General features: G+C 43.3%; 1 protein-coding gene across 1 annotated transcript in view; it reads right to left on the minus strand.

Moving 5' to 3' along the window:
- Positions 1-18,053, minus strand: part of TMCC3 (transmembrane and coiled-coil domain family 3) — a 243,496-nt gene extending 225,443 nt beyond the window's left edge. The window contains exon 1 of the mRNA XM_036085866.2: positions 17,989-18,053. The gene's annotated coding sequence lies outside the window, so the exon portion shown is untranslated. The remainder of the gene's footprint in view (positions 1-17,988) is intronic.
- Between the last annotated feature and the right edge of the window lie 261 nt (positions 18,054-18,314).

An 18,314-nucleotide genomic window follows, 5' to 3' on the forward strand; every position in this document is an offset into this window, starting at 1 on the left:
CGCCCCTGTATGTATGTTATACTTGAGGAAAAAAGGTTTGCTTTTTAAAAATCTAAAACTAAAGCCTCTTTCAGTCAAGTACTCTATCACCTGTACCAAAATTATTTTCACTGTTAAACTTGCTGTGTGACCTTAGGCAAGTCACTTAACTTCTGTGTATTTATTTCTTTATCTGCAATAACACCTGACATTGTAGAGCTGATATAAGTAGTACTGGATACAAATATATGAAACATGCTTAGCAAGTGCTTTGCACACGAGCCCTAAAAAATGCTAGCTGTTTGACTTAGTGGTATTCCATCTATGCCTGCCCTCTTCACATGTGGGACTTATCTCTCTATCATATTCTCTGGGTAGGGCAAGGGCATACTGAAATGGATGAGTTCACCTCTCCCTGTTGGGGGGCAAGGGAAAGGAATGGGTAAGCCCCTTCTGGAGGACAATCTGGCCATATGTACCAAGACCCCAAAAAATGGGTATACCAGTAATTACATCCTGGGAATCTATCCTAAGGAGATGAGACAGGTAAACAAGACTCATGTGCAACAATGCTGTTACTTATGTGCAGTTGCATGTTATTTATAAAAGTGAAAACTGGAAACAATTAATTATACCAAGAAATAGTTAAGGAACTTTTAATGACATGGAAAAGTTGACTATAAAAACAAGAAGACGGGGCGCTGAGCTGGCTCAGTTGGAAGAGCATGCAACGCCTGATCTTGTGGGTTGTGAGTCTGAGCCCTGCATTGGGTGTAGAAATTACTAAAAATAAACTTTAAAAGCAAGAGGTCTGGGGCACCTGGGTGGCTTAGTCAGTTAAGTGTATGCCTTCGGCTCAGGTCATGATCCCGGTGTCCTGTGATCAAGCCCTGCATTGGGTTCCCTGCTTCTCCCTCTCCCTCTACCACTCCCTCTGCTTGTGCTCGCTCTCTCAAATAAATAAAATCTTAAAAAAAGAAAAAAAAAAGCAAGAGGTCTGAGGTGCCTGGGTGGCTCAGTCAGTTGAGGTCTGACTCGTGGTTTTGGCTCAGGTCATGGTCTCAGGGTCATGAAACTGAGCCCCACATCAGGCTCCACACTCAGTGGGGAGTCTGCTTGAGGTTCCCCCTTTCCCTCTCCCTCTGCCCTTTCCTCCCGTGTGCTCTCTCTCTTTAAAATGAATAAATAGGTCTTTTTTAAAAAATAAAGTAAAATGAAAGCAAGAGGTCTATCCATAACCATTAAAAAGTTGCAACAAATATGCATAGAAAAGATTAGAATCAATTAAACCCAAATGTGAGCTAATTATGACTAGATGAGAGTACAGGAATCTACATTTTTCTTCCTTATACTTTTCTGTAGTTTTTAACAATCTTCTCTAAGTATATATTACCATTTATAACCAGAAGTAGAAAGTTAAGCAAAGCACTCGCGTCCTCTTCTCCTAAAGCCTTCGAGTTACAGCCAACTGCAATCAATCGTATCTGCGGGAGGACACTACACAATGGAAGACGTCTGAAGGCGGGTGAAGGTCTTCAACAACACGCTGCAGACGAATGACTGAAGGAATGGGGATGTGCACCCTGAGGAAGACTAGTTAACAGGACAGCTGTCTTGGAACATCTGTCACGTAGAAGAGGGATCACGCTTGCTCTATTAGGCTCCAGAGGTCAGAACCAAGACTAATGAACCAAAGGTCTGAGAAGGGGAGGACGAAGATTCAGTTCAAGAAGCACGCACACTGTGTGATCACACTATAAACCGCAGGCTTCCTTCCTGCCCAGCAGTAAGGAGCACCGCTGGAGGTGGCCAGTAGATTCTCTTGTTAGAATTTGGGCAACGACACGACACCATCCCGAGTCCATCCTCTACTAGTCTCCCAGACCAGTGTACTCCATGGACAACCAACCGCAGGAGTCCGGATCCCTGAAACTCATAAACCAAACACCAGCCTGAGTGTGAAGTATCTAGCTCTCCTTTTAATCCCTCTCCCTTACCCTGTAGCAAGTTCTTCAAATTTTATACGAACTTTATACTAAGCCACTTCTCTCCATCTTTTCCACTTGACCATCTTAGTCCAAGTTGTCATCACCTCCCTCTTCCCTGGATCACTACAGCAGTCCCCTCATTAGTTTCTCTTCTTCTCTTGCCACCCCTGCCTCTAGTCCATTAGCTACATAGAAACTCAAGGAATGGGTTTTTTATACAAACGTAAAAAATCACTAACACGACCACAAGACTCAAGCTGCAGACTCCAGCTTTAACAAGGCCCCTCCCCATGGCTCCCTGCACCCCAACCAAGCTGGACCCCTTTCTGATACCTCATTCGCACTCACCTCTTTCCACATGCTGAGCCCCTCCATCCCCGACTATCTTGACCCTTCTACAACTCAAATCTCAGATGTCGTTCCCTAGCTGAAATCCCGTAATGCCATCTCCATGCCCTAAGCTTCCTTCACGTGGCTTATAGGACTTCTGTGAGCTAGCCACAACTGACCAGCGCACACCAGCTGCCCCCAGTCTCCCAACTAAGCACAATGCCTCGGAGGCCTTCAAATGCACCAGCATTCTCCTTGTCACTTGGTTTTTATGCATGCTGCTTCCTCTGCCTGGACAAACCTTCTTGTGGCTAATTCCCATCACCTTCTGGGTTCAGCCTGAAGGTTACTTCCTCAGGAAGCCTTCCCTTACCTCCAAGTACTGGCTTAGGTGCCGCCCCGACGTGTGCCCACAGCACCTGTAATTACCCTGTCGTAGCATTTACTATATGCCACTGTAACTGCATATCCTGTATTTGGTAAACCCTACGGTGGCAGAGCTCGCATCTATCTTGCTCAAAACTGTTAATTAAGTAAATGACTTCATTTTAGAAATATGGCTTTTCCTCCATGAATGAGCAAGTTAAGGTAAAAAAACCAAAAAACAGGAAAATAACAGATTTCAACAGGAAATATTCCAATAAGTGGTATTTTCTTCCTAGAATAATGAAGCAAATCTAAACTTCACTCAATTACCTCGTCCTAAGTGAAGGTTCATGTGTTGTCACTTTCATTCTCACTATTTGGCACAGTAATTATTCTTTACCAGCATTTGAATGCCCTGGGGCAATCTTCAGTACGCACACAAAAGAATCGATAGATACACTAAATTGACCAGAAAGATGTATAACATTGAATTCACAAAATGGCAGGATATACGAGGAAAGTAAATCAGGAAAACACTGCTGGACATAAGACTATTAAGCAAAAAATTAATCTTCCATAGTCTGCTTCCCCAAAGATATAAACAGCTCCTGCTAATCTGATAAAATTGTGCCTATGAAAGACCTTCAGAGGGGTGCCTGGGTGGCTCAGTCATTTAGTGTCCGCCTTCGGCTTAGGTCATGGTCTCAGGGTCCTGCGATCGAGCTCCACATCGGGCTCCCTGCTCAGCGGGAAGCCTGCTTCTCCCTCTCACACTCCCCCTGCTTGTGCTCCCTCTCTCGCTATGTCTCTCTCTTTGTCAAATACATAAATAAAATCTAAGAGGAAGGAAGGAAGGAAGGAAAGGAAGGAAAAGAAGGAAAGGAAGGAAAGGAAGGAAAGGAAGAAAGAAAGAAAAAGAAAGAAAGAAAAAGAAAGAAAGAAAAAGAAAGAAAGAAAGAAAAGGAAAGAAAGAAAGAAAGAAAGAAAGAAAGAAAGAAAGAAAGAGAAAAAGAAAGAAAGAAAGAAAGAAAGAAAGAAAGAAAGAAAAAGGAAAGAAAGAAAGAAAGAAAGAAAGAAAGAAAGAAAGAAAGAAAGAAAGAAAGAAAGGAAGAAAGAAGGAAGGAAAGAAGGAAGGAAAGGAAAGGGAAAGGGAAAGGGAAAGGGAAAGGGAAAGGGAAAGGGAAAGGAAAGAAAGACCTTCAGAATCCCAAAGCCAGAACCCTGGCTTGGGTCTTGGTATGGACTCAGGGTCAAAGTGACAACAAACGGGGCCACCACCCCTGTCCTCCCTCCCCATCCCTGAAGACCTTACAGAACCATCATAACTAAGTCTGGACTGCCTGCCTCCAAACTCCTTTGTATTCAAGAAAAATACACTTCTATCTCAATTCATATTGGACAGCTTTGTGGGACCGATTTTCCTTTACATCTATCCCCAGTCAGCCTATTTCAATGCACTGGTCCTGGCTCTCTACTCTGGAGTAAGACATCCCGGTTTGTCTCTCTCTACACGTCAAGGGTCTAGAGACACCGTGGGGGCTGGTCTAAGGGAACCTGGGTTTCCACGTAATCTTGGGTTAGTAGTCTAAGTGCTCTAAGCCTTGTTCTTCACCCACAGAATGAAGACACCTTCCTTCTCTCGCTCTTTCCCTAGAAATATTGTTCATAGGAAAGAGCACAGGTTTTTGAGTCAGATACAGATTTAAATCACTTAATGGCTGTGTGATCTTGGGCAGGTACTCCTCCTCTCTGATCATAGTTTTCTCATCTTTAAAATACCTTACTTCACAGGGCACTGTAAGGATCACATGAGACATGGAATGTGAGGCACTGAACACAGAGGCTTACTACAAACAGTAGCTATTATCATCTCCTTTTCCATTCCGTAGTACTGTCAGTAACCACAGCTAATAATTACTAAGCACGCATGTGTCGGCACTGTGCAAGCACCTTTCACTTACTAAGTCATTTAATTCCCACAGCCAGGTAAGTACTAAATCATCCCCATTCTTCAGATGGGGACACTGAGGGATGAGATGTCAACCACCTTGCCAAGGTCACACAGCTAGAGACGCGAGCCCAGTCTGACTCCAGAGCCCCTGTTCTTTAGTGCCAGAATATACCATACTGTTGCCCTTCTGGAGGTGGTGTCATGTCTCCCCCAAGGAATGTCAGCGGTTCCTCAAGGCGTGGCCCGCACTGTATACATCCTGGTGTCCTCCACGACAGCTAGCAGGGAATCTCACCCACCATGAGCCCTTCAAGCCCCTATGATAACAGGTTAGCAGACAAGTCATAAGAGAATCAATTTCCAAAACACCTATATTGTCAGATGACCTTGTAGTAGACCATGTGTCTACCGAACCAAGGTATGCCCAGAGACACAAAGGGTCTCTGCCACAGGAATGGAAGATCCCTCCACCCAGCGTATAGCTCTTGGACTAAGAATGACATCCCTAAAGCCTTGAAAAACTCTGAAAACAATTCTGACCAATGTTTACATGCTTCTAGAGTCTGAACTGTCCAAGTTTAAGGCCTCTATCATCCATTCAAATTAAAATACCTGCCAGACAGGATGAAATGTGACACAGAGTTTGTTGATCTAAAGAAGAGCTACCATTGCCCTCAGCAGTGATGGGCAACAGAACTCTTTATGTTGTCATCATCAGGGGCATTTCTGAGTATGTCACTGTAAATAAAGTGCAAGGGAAGGCAGTTGATAGGACACAAACCTCATTAACACAGAGTCCATTAATTTGGAATGTGATCATTTGTAGTTCTAAATTTTAAATTATCTATAAAGAGGGGCACCTGGGTGGCTGAGTCGGTTAAGCGTCTGCCTTCAGCTCAGGTCATGATCCCAGGACCCTCCGATGGAGCCCCACATCAGGCTCCTGGCTCAGCAGGGAGCCTGCTTCTCCCTCTCCCTCTGCCTCTCCCCCCAGCTTGTGCTCACTCTCTCTCTCTCTATCTCTCTGTCTCAAATCAATAAATCTTAAAAAAAAAAAATCGGGGAAATCAGTTAGTGCTAACATGTTAACAAGAACAACTGCTGAATGAAAAAAGCAAGAGGCGGAACACTCTTTAAGGATCCCATTTGTACTAAAAAAAATAATAATAACAAAATGATGATGAAGAAGATACATAAGTGAATGTGTAGTGGAATTCTTGGGAAGGACAGTCAAGAAAATCTGATGGTCTGAGATGAAAAAGACACTCATTTTTCATTGTACTATTGTAACATGGAATTCTTTACCATTTTCATGTGATTTTTCATAATATTAAAGTTTACTAAAAGAGGTTAGCATGAGTTATTATTTCTTGGCCCATGCTGAGCACGGCGTCTGATGCATAATTGGAATTCCAGTATTTACTACATGAATGTAAATAAATGATGCTGCTAATTACCATTTAACACATGTATCTTTTCTATTCACTGCATCAGGTCCCACTCTAATAATAAAAGTGAAAACAGTCTGGAGTGAGTTCAAGTCCCTGTATGTGTTTAAAGAAACACAACTACACTAAATCTGAAAAATATTCTATAACTCACACTTTTCCTTTACCTGGGATCCCAGCCCTCTTTTCTCTCAAGCTCTGCTCTATACACACACACAGAGTCAAGAAAACAGTTCACTGACAAAGAAAAAAAGAAAAAAAAGGAAAAGGAGAAAGGCAAAAGAACTGGAATTAAGAAATGCTTTGCTCAGTAATTTTTGTAACCAGATGCTGATGTAAGAAAGGCAAATCTATAAACACACATTACTACTTAATCGGCCCTACTAATTAATTCTTGATGTATATCTTGAAAAGAGTTGGAACAGGGTTATTTGAAAAAAATCTGCATTATTCCCAACAGCACAAAGCTTGCGAGCGGCGGGAGTAACCTGGAAGCACCGTGAAGGCGGGTGCCAAGGTTCCAAGGGACACCCGCTGCTACCGCCCTGCATGAGTGCCAGCCAGGGCCGAGCTGGAACCCACGGGGCTCCTAAAGGGGGGGCAAATTTCGTATTTGCTGTGACTGTGCAGTACATTGTTTTAGGTTGTTTTGTTGGACTTCTTCCCCAATAGCAGCAACTAGGGGAAAACAAACAAACAAACAAGACATCTGGTAACTTCTTTAGGGAAAATCTTAACAGATTTGTGGGTGTAACTCTACTCAATCTGTTTCGTAAATAAACCCCAGGCAATGGCATCAATTAAAAATCTTTTAAAAGATGGTTTTAACAAGAGCGGCATCCTGAAGACTGAAGTTCTGATATCCTCATAATTGTAGGATACAATTATTGGAACTCTGTTTTGTAAGGGCACTGCGCACAGCACCTGGCAGGCGAGTGACAGTTTAATTCTCACGACTCTACGAGGTGTCATGACTATCCCCATTTTGCAGATGGAGAAACTGAGGCTCATTGACATGAACTAATCTGCCCAGCCTCACACAGCTAGTGAGCACAAGAACTGGAAATTCAGAGCCAGTTTTGAGGAAGCCCAGGGCATTCTGGAGCATACTGCTGTGCCTGAGAGAACAGTCAGAATTAGAGGGACAAGGAAGGAGCTCTCTCCATGCGCTGGAACTGACCTCCTATCGTTGAGAGAGCGAAAGGCAAGCTGAGGGCAGAAGACAAGCTGACACCTCACAAGCCACCGCCCACTTGAAGTGGAATATATATATATAACATTCCTCAGGCACCAGTAACTGCCTAAGAACAGAGGCAGGGGAAAAACAAATGGTCAACTGATAAGGATCGCAGTCACGTAGGACAAGAAACTCTACTCTAGTTTCTATCTGACTTATTGATTTACAAGAAACATAATCTTAATAATTAGTCAGACCTCCAGGAACCCATAGACTCAATTTCCTGGAGCCCTAACTTCACCTTCACCTCCATAGTCTAGAAAACCCTACATAATCAGTGACTCCTCACAGTCACAACGCAGGTCCTTCTGCCCATGGGTCCTGGCCCCCCTGCCGTCATAAAAACACCTTCTCGTACCGTCAAACGTCTCAAGACTTCTTTCTTGACTGTTGGGCTCACAGATCCCGTATGACTAGGGCTCTGGCCCCTTCAGCAGAGTAGGCCGGGTGGCGCAGACAGAACCGGAAGCCTGGCACTGGGAAGCCTGGGGTTGTCCTGGTTCTACCACGGGCAAAGCCGCTTACACTGCTCGGCCTGTCCAAGCCGTGTTCTCCTCAGCCGTCAGGTGAGGCAGCTGGACCAGAATATACCTCAGCTCTACAACTGCACGTCAAGTACGTCGACAAGTACAGAGAAATGATTTTGCTGGGATGGCAGAGCAGAAGACAGTTCAACTGTGCAGAGCGTACGACTGAGCAGCACATCACGTCAGCTTTGCAGAGAAAAGCCCAGACAGACGGCATTCATCAGCAGTCAGCTTCCCACGCAACCGCAACAATGACCTCCAGCGGCCACTGCTAAACCCAGCGGTCGGCTGGTGGTCATCTAAGCCGACTGGTCAGCATCTGATAGAGCACACTACTCTCCGAAACCTTTTCTTCACTGGCTTCTAAGAAACCACTCTCTCCTCAAATCCCCCCCGCATCACTGGCTGCTCCTTCCAAGTCTCCTCTGCTACTTGATCCTCACAGCCCCAGCCAGCGCAGTGCCCCCGAGTGAGTCCCAGACCTCTCGGTCCCTGTTAATTCCCTTCACGCTCTCAGCTGATTTCACAGATTTAAATGCAATCCACATGCTGAGGACTCCCAAGTGTGTATCTCCATCCCGGAACTCCAGGCTTTTGTATTCAGCTGCCTACTCAGCATCGCTGCTAGGATGACTAACAGGTGTCTCGTGTCCCCAGAGGAGCTCCTACATTCCCTGAGTAAAGGACCGTTGCGGTGAATGGACACTCTGCACTCTGCCCTTTTGGGCGCTCAGACTAGGGGATCTTTGACTCCCACCTCATCAAAGGTTAAAGCCAAAGTCTTTACAATAGTTTACCAGTCAGGCGCCTGGGTGGCTCAGTCGGTTAAATGTCTGCCTTCAGCTCAGGTCATGATTCCAAGGTCCTGGGATCGAGTCCTGCATTGGGCTCCCTGCTTAGGGGACTCTGTTCTGCCCCTCCCCCTGTTTGTGTGTGTGCTCTCTCCCAAATAAATATTTAAGCATCCTAATATTTTTTAAAGATGTTTTATTTATTTATTTGACAGAGACCTGAGCCAAAGGCAGACACTTAATGACTGAGCCATCCAGGCGCCCCTCTCCCAAATAAATATTTTAAAAAATAGTTTACCAGTCCCTCCTGGACTTATCCCTGCTCACTCCCCAGTTATCTCTCTGATCTCTTCTCCAGTTACTCTTCCCCACCCCCATGTACCTCCAGCCACTCTAGCCATCCTAGCTTATGCTCTCACCATTCTTGTTATTTAGACTATCATCAACCCCCCCGCCCCGCCAGAGTCCCACAGTCTCACTCCCTCAGGAATTTGTTCAAATATCTTCTTTCCAGTGAGGCCTTTCTCTGATCAGATCATGCTATTTTTTTTTATTATTATTATTTATTTGACAGAGAGAGGGAACACAAGCAGGGGGAGGGGCAGAGGGAGAGGCAGGCTTCCTGCTGAGCAGGGAGCCCGATGCGGGGCTCAATCCCAGGACCCTGGGATCATGACCTGAGCCAAAGGCAGGCACTTAACCGACTGAGCCACCCAGGTGCCCCAGATCATTCTATTTTAAATTGCAACCTGCCCCTCAGGGCACTCTCCTTCCCTCTCCCTGCTCTTTTTCTTCATAAAAGTCTACCATGTGATAAATACTATATTCCTGTATTTCATTACTCCTTATATTTCCCAACTAGAATGTAAGCTCCAGGGAGGGAGAAGGGTTTGTCTGTCGTACTCACTGAAGTATTTCCAACACCTAGAACAGTACCTACAACACAGTAGGCATTCTTTGTGGAAAAAAATGCTTCATCCTATAATCATCCATGCACAGCTTGTGAAGGGTAGCAGGATATGCCACCCCAAAATTGCAACTTTAGAATAAGGATTATTTTTGAGCTGAAGACAACTGAGAAGCACATACAGGGGGAAAAAAAACTTCCCCGCTTTCCCCCTATTTGCCTAAAAGCAGGGCCTAAATTTGTAAAGGTGTCCCCCCATCCTTTCTCTACCAGGAAGAACAGAAGTTAATCACCAGAGACACTAGACCCTTACCCACCCAGAGAAGACACCAAGGGAATCTATGTAACAATTCTTGCTAAAACTAGGGCGCCTGGGTGGCTCAGTTAAGCATCTCCCTTCAGCTTAGATCATGATCCCAGGGGCCTGGGATGGAGCCCCGCATCCCCTGCATCTGGCCTCCTTGCTCAGCAGGGAGCCTGCCTCCCTCTCTCTCTCCCTCTGCCTGATGCTCCCCCTGGTTATGCTCTCTCGCACTCTGTCAAATAAATAAATAAAATCTTTAAAAAAAAACACAATTCTTGCTAAAACTAACCCTTATCTATCATTACTTCCCCCATATATCTGCCTTCCCACAATTTGCCACCCCTAGAACCTCAAGGACCTTTTCTTTTGTCTTGCTGCTTCCCTAAAAATGTACTGATCTTTGGTTAAGATGGTACTCCAAGTTCTCAGCACCTCTTTCAAAAGGTTACTTATCTGGAGGGCTCCCATATGTATGCATAATGCACAGGTTAACAAACTTTTGTTTTTCTCTTGTTAATCTGTCTTTTGTCAGTCTGATACATAGGCCTCCAGCTAGTGATCCTACAAGGAGAGCAGGAAAGTTTCCCACGCCCGCTACACTGGGCACACACCACAGAGTACACTGTGAGAGGGAGGACAATGAAGAAATGCCTCTTGCAGACAGATGCTAGCTTTTTTTCCCTCTCATCTAAAAACAGTAGTCACTTTGGGATTCAAGGAGAACTGTACATTGTGGGGTCCCAATCAGAGTTCAGGGTCCCAAATAACAAAAAAGAAATATACTACCTTTAAAATAAAGATTTTTTTTTTTAAATGACGCTTTAAAAGTATCTGAAGTAGGATCAGTGTGTTGTTATCATATGTAGATTGACTTTTAACATATGTATGACATCATACACTCAAATAATTCTTTTAAGTAGGTTCCACCTAACGCAGGGCTTCAACTCAGGACCCTGAAATTAAGACCTGAGCTGAGATCAAGAGTCAGACGCTTAACCCACTGAGCCACCCAGGCACCCCCACACTCACACATTTTTTTAAGTAAATTTGGGGAACTAGGACTCCTATAGTAATCTTGAAACTGTCTTTACATGTCAGTAGACTATAGTGCTATTTATTTGTACCAGGTTACACTAATTTTTCTTTCCTTTCTTTTTTTTCTTGTTTTTTGTTTTGGTTTTTCAAACTTGAAATCTGTCTTTCACACATAAGGACTCTGTAATGGCAAATGATGGTCACCAAGTAAGTGTCAAAGTTCAAACACTACCATGAAAGAGACTTGGTCTAAGTCACAGGTCCACCAACTTACTATCTAGAACTTTGCTGACGTACTTGGCTTTTGGTTTCCTCACCTATAGAATGGATGAATTAGACATCTAGCAAGATTTCTGTGACAATGAATCAAATACTCCACATCACATACTCAGCGGCAGTGCTTGGCAAAGAGGAAGCACTCAACACATAACAACTATTAGTATTATTCTTAATCTTCAGACTTCAGCTCTCAAAGACCTTATAGATCCCAAACTGAAGTCCTATCAGCTTCAGTAAAATATTCTCTTCAGTTTATGCCTAATGAAAATGCATCCAAAAAAAATACATCCATTTTACAGTAAAGATAAACAAATCAAATCACCTTAAATGTCCTAGTAAGATATATTATGTGGGTCTTAAAGACAAAATTCTTGAGGGGCTAAGAACTGGCCGATGGGTAAATGAACCAGTTCTTCCCAAATAACAAAGAAGAAATATGGTATCTTTAAAATAATGCTTTAAAAGTATCTGAATTAGAATCAGTGTGTTATTTTCATATGCAGAAAGGAAGAGGAATGATAAGAAAAAGGTATTTGCGGGACACCTGTGTGGCTTAGTCCGTTAAGCATCTGCCCTCAGCTCAGGTCATGATCCCAGGGTCCTGGGATCGAGCCCCGCATCAGGTTCCCTGCTCAGTGGGGAGCCTGCTTCTCCCTCTCCCTCTGCTGCTTTCCCTGCTTGTGCTCTCTCTCTCTGTCAAATAAATAAAATCTTTAAAAAAAGAAAGAAAAAGATATTTGCAAATGATATATCCAATAAGGTGTTAATATCCAAAACATATAAAGAACTTATACAACTCAACACCCCAAAAATGAATAACCCAATTAAAAAATGGGCATAACGACCCGAATAGACATTTTTCCAAAGAAGACATACAGATGGCCAACAGTCACATGAAAAGAAGTTCCACATCACTCATCATCAGGGAAATGCAAAAACAAACAAACAAACAAACAAAAATAAACTCACAAAGACCTATCACCTCACATCTGTCAGAATGGCTCAAATAAAAAACACACAAGAAACAACAAGTGTTGGCAAGAATGTAGAGAAAAAGGAGCCCTCAGTGCATTGTTAGTGGGAATGCAAATTTGTGCAGCCCACTGTGGAAAACTTAGTATGAAGGTTCCTCAAAATGTTAAAAACAAAATTACCATATGATCTAATAATTCCACTACTGGGTATCTACCCAAAGAAGAAGAAAACACTAATTCAAAAAGATATATGCACCCCTAGGTTTACTGCAGCATTATTTACAGTAGCCAAGTGTCCATCCATAGATGAATGGATAAAGAGGTGGTATGTATATACAATGGAATATTACTCAGCCACAAAAAAGAATGAGATCTTAGTTATTTGCAACAACATGGATAGATCTAGAGAATTTAATGCTAAGTGAAATAAGTCAGAGAAAGACAAATACCATATGATCTCACTTATATGTGGAATTTAAGAAACAAAACAAAGAAGAAAAGAGACAAACAAAAAAACAGACTCAAATACTGAGAACAAACTGATGGTCTCCAAAGGGGAGGTGGGTAGGGAGAGGGGTGAAATAGATAAAGGGGATTAAGAGAACACTTACCTTGATGAGCACTGAATAATGTACTGAATTGTTAAATCATTATGCTATACACCTGAATCTGATACTATATATTAATTATACTTCAACTGGAAAAAAAAAAGACACTACCTAGAAAAAGTATGAATCTGAAAGGATTACTTCAGCATTTGGACCAGTGTCAACCTTATTCCCTTTTTAAATAGAGTAACTGTAAAGATAAATCAGGAGAAAGCTATATATTCCACTTACCAATGTACTTTCTTTTTTTTTAGAGAGAGAGAACGTGTGCAAGCAGAAAGGGGGGTAGGTGGAGGGGCTGAGAGAGAGAGAGAATCTTAAGCAGGCTCCACGCCCAGCATGGAGCCCGACCTGGGGCTCAATCTCATGACCCAACCCCAATATCAAGACCTGAACTGAAACCAAGAGTCAGACGCTTAACCAACTGAGCCACCCAGGCGCCCCTGTCTCAAATTTCCGAAGGCTAGAAGTCCAAGGTCACAATGTCAGCAAGGATGGGTCCCTTTGAGGACTGAGAAGGAGAATCTGTTCCATCCTGTTCTCCTAGCTTCTGGTTGTTTGCTGACAGTCTTTTTTATCCATTGGCTTGTGGCTCTCTATCTTGTGGCAATCTTTCTGTCTACTGTCTCTAAATTTCATTTGTTTTTTAGTAATCTCGACACCAAACTTGAGGCTTGAACTCACAACACTGAGATCAAGAGTCATATGATCCTCCCACTGAGCCAGCCAGGTGCCCCTAAATTTCTTTTTAATAAGGGTACCATGACATTGGATTAGAGGCCTACCGTACTCCAGTATGACCTCATCTCAACTAGCTTCTTCTGCCATGGCCCTATACCCAAAGAAAGTCACATTCTGAGGTCCTGAGGGCTAGAACTTCAGCATGATTTTTTTAGGTGACACAATTCAACCCATTAACATCTGGCTTTTTCTCACCCTTCAAGTCTCAGTCCAAGTACCACCTCCACAGAGAGGCCTCTCCTGACCACCCAGTTGAATGACTCTCCCCCAGGCACTAGTCACTCTATGCCTTTGCCCTATTTTATCTTCTTCATATACTTACCACTCCCAGAAACTATCCTACTTGTTCATTTGGTTTTGGTCTGTCTCTCCACACCAGCATGTAAACCGTATGAAATCAGGGACTCTGTCTTGTCCATTGATCTCCGGAGCCTAGAGCCGTGCCTGACACATGGTGGTGGTTCAATCAATACCAGCTGAATAAATGAAAACATGTTTTAAATAAACATCACTTGTCCATTCATAACCGTAATGCCAGAGAGAGCCACAGCTATGAATGAAAATAAAGCAAGGTAAGAGGATAGACCTTGAATAGGGTGGTGGGGAATGGGTGGTGCATCTCAGAAGCAACGATGTAGCAAACCAGAGCGGTTTCAAAGACAGTGAGGTTGACAGTGTGGTTGACAGTGTGACTGGAGCGAGTCCCAGACATGACCAAGATACGAGGAAGTGGAGGGACAGAGAGAGAGGAGACGTGCCATAAAGGAAGCTGAAAGTGAAGGCATCTGCTTTTACTACCCTCTGTCTGGACCTTCATCTTACAAAGCACTTTGATATTCCAGGCTAAATACAGTCTTCCCTTGTTCATGAAGTTTTCACAAGAGTCCTGAACCCCTCCTTCTCTGTCCCCTGGGCATTTTGTTCTTACTTCTACTCTAGCATTTCCAGCATTTCTGTGGAACTGTAAGTTTTCCATTTCTATGCCTCTTGCCCCCTCCAGTGAGCTTCTTGAGGACAGGGACCCCAAAAATTACTCAGTAGATGCTGAAGGAAGAAAACTTCTGGCTGGTGCTCTTCCTCCCTGAGGCTGCCCCTTCTGCCATACAGACCAAGTTTTTCCCATTTAAAAACAAGGCTTTCAGGAGTGACCTCATGCAAAATGGCACAGCAGGAAGCTCTAGGAATCATCCTTCCACCAGGTGGAAGGAGTGACTGGAACCAACTATTTGAGACCTCCAGAACCTGATGGACACTTAAGACGAGCCGGGCACGCTTGATGAAACAGAGGTTGCTGACCTTCCCTAAGGGAGCAGTGTGGGTGAACCAGCTACCGTCCCCATTCTTCAGCCCCACACATTCGCAGAATGGTGGCTGGTGCCAGGACCTTGTCTTCAAACAACTTGGGGCTGTGCATTTTGGTTGGAGAGCCTGTGTCTGTCACTTCTGTTACCACAGGATATAAACTCCCATGTTGCTACCCAGAAAGCCAAAATGTTTAGCCACATGAGATTTATACACTCATTTATTCATTTTCCCAACAAATCCTGAGGAGCTTTTATGTGCCAGGCACTGAGGACACAGGAATAAACAAAACAGACAAAAACCCTAGTTTACATTCCGATAGGGAAAGGGGTGCTTCACTGAAGCACAGGGAGGGCGGAAGCAGGAAGGGGTGTATTGTTCTTGCCTTGAGTCCCTCCAGGCCCCTCTGATTTGGCACTCTATTATTATATCTCATTTTATTCACGCCGAGTCTCCTGACCTAATGGTAAAAACCATGCAAGTTGATTCTTTAGGTCTCTGGTGGCTTCTCATCACCTTAACACCCAGGCCAGAGACCCAGGAGCCAAACATGACTCAAAGTTTCTTGGTCAGGTCCAGAGACAATCACATAATATCTACAACAATAAAGATAATATTTTGTTTCTTTGTTTAATGAGACAATCACATAATATCTACAACAATAAAGATGGTATTTTGTTTCTTTGTTTAATTAGAGCAGTGTACCTAGGTTTTCTGTTTGTTTTTTCTTAAAAAAAAAAAAAAAAGATCTCCATCTTCCTGGAATGATTTAACTAGATTCCTGCCTGAGGTAGAAACCAAAACCACTGTCCTTTCCTGATGTGCATCTTGGTTGGACAAGTCATTCAAACTCTCCAAGTGTGTTTCCTGGTCTGGTAAGTGGGGACAGTAATGCACACCTCACAGGGCCGTGGAGAGACTTGATGAGTCAAGGACATGAAAATAAATGCTTAGAGCAACACCTGGCACATATAAAGCACTCAGCATACATTATTGAGAAACAAAAGGGGCGCCTGGGTGGCACAGTCGGTTAAGTGTCCTACTCTTGGTTTCGGCTCAGGTTGTGATCTCACGGTTGTGGGACTGAGCCCCTGAGTCAGGCTCCGTGCTCAGCGCGGAGTCTGCTTGTGATTCTCTCTCCTTCTGCCCTTCCCGCCCATGCTCTCTCTGATATAAATTAATCTTTAAAAAAGAAAAAAGAAAAACAAAAGCTTCCCAACACTCCTTTCAGCCAATCATTTATCGAAAGAGCATGATTACCTGTGAAATCATACAACCCAACAGACAAATATTTCATTATCACAGCACAACAAGCAGTAAAGCAGATTTGGAGGGCAGGGAAAGCATGTTCCAGGTTATAGTAAGGGTCTGGGTTGGCTGCTAGATTTGGCTTCTCCAAGAGCCCAGAGCCCTGCCTACCAACTTGAAATGCATCTTCGTGTAGAATTTCCCGGGGAAACTCTGCCTCCTCCCCCTCTCTCCCTCCCTCCCCACCCTCCTTTTCCTTTAAAGCTGATTCAGCCAAGGGAAGCAAGGGCTTTATGGCCAGGGCCTCATTTTTCATCATATGAGCATTCCCCCCACACCTCGGCTTTCTTCACTTCATTTGCATTAGGAACAGTTTGGTATTCCTTTCACAGCATGTGGTTCTCTGTCCTTGATAATCCCTCTCCCCAGCATCTAGAAGCCTGAGTTCAAGAGTAGCATGATGCTACACCCCGAAGCTGACTGCTTTGGGTGAAGTCAAGCAAAGCCTGCAGAACAACTCAAAAGTGATTTTATGGACCCATTAAGGTATGAGAAATAAGTCAGACAGAGAAAGACCAAGTGTATTCTCATTTACATGTGGAATTTTGAAAAGTCAGAGCCATAGGAAAAGAGAGGAGAATGGTGGTAGCCAGAGGCTGGGGACCTGGGGAGAGGTTGGTCAAAGGGTACAAACTTCCAGCTATAACATGAATAAATTCTGGGGATCTAAGGTACAACACGGTGACGATATCTAACAGTACTGTATTATATACTTAAAAGTTGTTGAGAGAGGATCTTAAATGTTAACACCACATACACAGAAAAGTAATTGTGTGAGGGATGGAGGTGTTAACTAACCTTATTTTGGTAATCATTTTGCAATACATACACATATCAAATCATCACACTGTACACCTTACATTTACACATGTTATATGTCAATAAGATCTCACTAAAGCTAGGAAAAAAATCATCTAAGACCCATGGCTTCTCCCCAGCTTCTTGTCCCACTGCAGCCTACAAACATTTTCTGACTTTTTAAAATAAAATGCAAGAAACCACTTTCTGTGTCACAGCCTAAGAAATGACAACTGTTTGGAGGATTACACCTCCTCCCCACTTGATGACATCTCTATGAGGACAAGGATGGGGTCTCAGTCATCTTTGCATTCCTAGCATCAAATACAGAAACTGGACCAAGAATAGGCTGTTGAAAAAATGTTAATTCCATTTTTTTGGCACCTACTGACGTCTAAAAATTCCAAATTAGGAGTTTTAAAATATATGATAGATATCTTAAGAATAAATTAATTGCAAAATCAATTATGTGCTACATACTGCATACAAATATGTGCTAATTGTGAAAATTAGCACGGTCTCAAAATTAAAGAAAATGTACTATAAAATATGTCTTGTTATTCACTGGTATGAACACAGACCCAATAATTAATTCTAGCCTTCACCATTATAGAGTGCCTACAGTATTTTCCCATTTTAAAGTGGGAAAAACAATAGCTACCTCACCGCATTTTTGTGAAGATTAAATGAGCTAACATATTTAATATTTAGAACAGGGCCTGGCAGATGGTGACCACTTAAGAAATGTCAGCTATTACTTTTGCTGCCCTTGTTCTCAGGCACGACCCTGTCTAACACTATTAGACCATGTGAAATAGAAGCTCATTTAGTGAATCCGCCCACAGAAGTATTAACAGAAGCAAGACACACATATAATCCATGGCCCTGACAGGAAAATCTGTCCTCAGAGCTTCAGATGTCTTCTAAAAGCCCTTAGCAGATTCTCATCATACAAGAATTGCCCATAAATTGCTTACTTCTTAGAATGTGACTGTACCTTGAAGCAGGAATATATACTTAGTAGACCCTAAATGTATGCCAGAAAGAACTGCGTTAGCAGCTTCACGGAAAGGTTCCTTAACAACAACAACAAAAAAGCAGACAGCAATTTTTACCTTCTCTTCAGGCCAGATGATGTTCCTGATTCCGTAGGATTTGGGGCACCTTTATCTGATAAGGGCCTGTGAGTTTATGAAGGCTTCAGATGACCAACATCTGGGTTAAAAATAATCACTGAGAAACAACTGAGAAACGAAAAGCAGAAGTATGCACAAGATTGCTCCACTTACACTCTCCCACAGTGGCTGTTTTCCTGTTTCTCAGACACCATCCTTCAGTCTAGCAATTTCTAACAGGGGTTCTGCAGACCACTGGTCCCCATACAAGGGTTCCAGGGTCAGGTAAGTTTCCCTTCCTGGAAAGCTACCGTGCCCACCAACAT

This window comes from Halichoerus grypus, chromosome 6 (genome assembly GCF_964656455.1).
Source record: "Halichoerus grypus chromosome 6, mHalGry1.hap1.1, whole genome shotgun sequence".
NCBI lineage: Eukaryota > Metazoa > Chordata > Mammalia > Carnivora > Phocidae > Halichoerus > Halichoerus grypus.